This window comes from Arachis hypogaea, chromosome 12, assembly GCF_003086295.3.
Source record: "Arachis hypogaea cultivar Tifrunner chromosome 12, arahy.Tifrunner.gnm2.J5K5, whole genome shotgun sequence".
NCBI lineage: Eukaryota > Viridiplantae > Streptophyta > Magnoliopsida > Fabales > Fabaceae > Arachis > Arachis hypogaea.
Genome location: NC_092047.1, coordinates 78,018,596 through 78,020,833, shown reverse-complemented (window position 1 = coordinate 78,020,833; position 2,238 = coordinate 78,018,596). Strand labels below are relative to the sequence as shown.

Genomic DNA, 2,238 nt, shown 5'->3' with positions numbered 1-2,238 from the left:
TTTCCAGAGCTATGAACAACTAAACCCCTTTCATTGGGTTAGGGAGCTCTGTTGTATTTTGATGGATCAATACTAGTTTTCATTATTCTTCTTCTATCTTTTCTCTTGATTTTACTTGAAAGCTTTCGATCTTCATCCAATTGGGTAGTTATCTTGGAAAAGAAGCTATTCATACTTGGATCTCTTCTGAACCTTGAAAGAGGAATGAAGAGATCAAGCTAGAAATGCTTTCTCATGCTGGACGAAATTGGGTTTGGATGGATATGTGACTATAATCCTCTCAACACTTGATTTGGGAAATGCATGTGGTATAATCAGTGACCATACTTCATCTCTTCTCATGAGCAATTGACCAAGGAATTGGCTATTGATCAAAATTTGAGAGATTGAATTACAAGAAATTGTAATTCAATCACTTAAGATTGCCAAGGAGATCAATGAGTGCATTGATTGAGGAAGAGATGAAAATGAAATTGATCCGGAGAATGCAACATCTCCTAAACCCAATGAACTCCCCATTTCTGATCTTACCCATTCTCTTTAATTTCTGTTATTTACTCTTATGAGCAATTCCCCCATTCCCATTTATAATTCTGCAATTTACTTCAGTAATTCACTTTCAGTTCTTTAATTCTAGCATTTACTTTTTCTGTCATTTACCTTCCCGCCATTTTATTTTCTGCAATTCTAAACTCAAATCCTGGATTTGCTCAACTAGAACATTCCTCTAATTAAGGTTGCTTGATCAATCAATCCTTGTGGGATTCGACCTCACTCTATTGTGAGTTTTTACTTGACGACAAATTTGGTACACTTGCCGAAGGAAATTTGTTAAGAGACAAGTTTTCCATGCATCAAGTTTATGGCGTCGTTGCCGGGGATTGATTGTGCATCAACAATGTATAGATTGGAGGATAACTAGATTGAGCATTTATTTTTGTTTGATTTAATTTTCTGTTTGAGTCATTTACTTCCTGTTTTAGCTAATTTCTTCCCTTCCCCCTACTTTTTCTTTGTTATTTACCATTCATCTCACTAACCCACTAACTATTTGATATATTGCATCACTCACACTAACAGTAATTCTGACAGATATACTTTCTGCACCTATTCTCTTTGCTTGTACTTGTTGGTTGTATGACAGGGACAAGAAGCGGGGCTTCAACTTCCTTTGATTCTGAACCTGAGAGAACCTTCCTTAGACTAAGGAGGGAGGCAAGAGAAAAATATGTAGTTGGTGCTGAAGAAGAGGAGGAACACTTTGAGGAATACTTTGAACCAAACACGGAAGAAAACATGGAAAACCATCACGAAGAAGAGACTCACAACCATGGCAGAAGAGGTCGAGCAAATCATGCTGGGGAGGATAGAAGAGTTTTAGGCTCTTACATCAATCCAAACCCAGGAAACTGTAGAAGTAGCATTCAAAAGCCAACCATCCATGCCAACAATTTTGAACTAAAACCACAGCTCATCACCCTTGTTCAGAACAACTGTTCGTTCGGAGGAAGTGTCCAAGAGGACCCCAATCAACATCTAACCACCTTCCTGAGAATATGTGACACAGTGAAGTCTAATGGTGTTCATCCTGACGCCTATAGACTGCTCTTATTTCCATTCTCACTCAAGGATAAGGCAGCCAAGTGGCTGGAATCTTTCCCAAGGGAGAGCTTGACAACTTGGGAAGATGTGGTGAACAAATTCTTAGCAAGATTTTACCCTTCTCAATGAATCAATAGGCTAAGAGCTGAGGTCCAAACTTTCAGGCAACAAGATGGTGAGACTCTATATGAAGCATGGGAGAGGTTTAAAGACCTAACAAGGAGGTGCCCACCCGATATGTTCAATGAATGGGTGCAGCTGCACATTTTCTATGAAGGGCTCTCTTATGAGTCGAAGAAGGCCGTAGACCATTCATCCGGAGGATCTTTGAACAAGAAGAAGACCATTGAGGAGGCCATAGATGTCATTGAAACAGTAGCAGAGAACGACTACTTCTATGCTTCCGAAAGAGGGAACACAAGGGGAGTAATGGAGCTAAACAATGTAGATGCTCTGCTGGCCCAAAACAAGCTCATTACCCAGCAGCTGGCTGACCTCACCAAGAAGATGGAGAGGAACCAAGTAGCAGCAATCTCCACTTCATCAACAACCCAAGAAGGAGTGAATGAAGAAGCAGAGGGTAGTCAGGAGCAAGCTAACTACATTGGGAATTCACCTAGGCAAAACCATGATCCA

The 2,238-nt window shown here is 40.2% G+C and overlaps 1 non-coding gene across 1 annotated transcript; it reads right to left on the bottom strand.

Moving 5' to 3' along the window:
• Nucleotides 1-1,737: 1,737 nt before the first annotated feature.
• LOC112731111 (small nucleolar RNA R71) lies at nt 1,738-1,844 on the bottom strand. The gene has a single exon (XR_003166903.1). It is a non-coding gene; the product is annotated as a small nucleolar RNA R71 (small nucleolar RNA).
• Between the last annotated feature and the right edge of the window lie 394 nt (nt 1,845-2,238).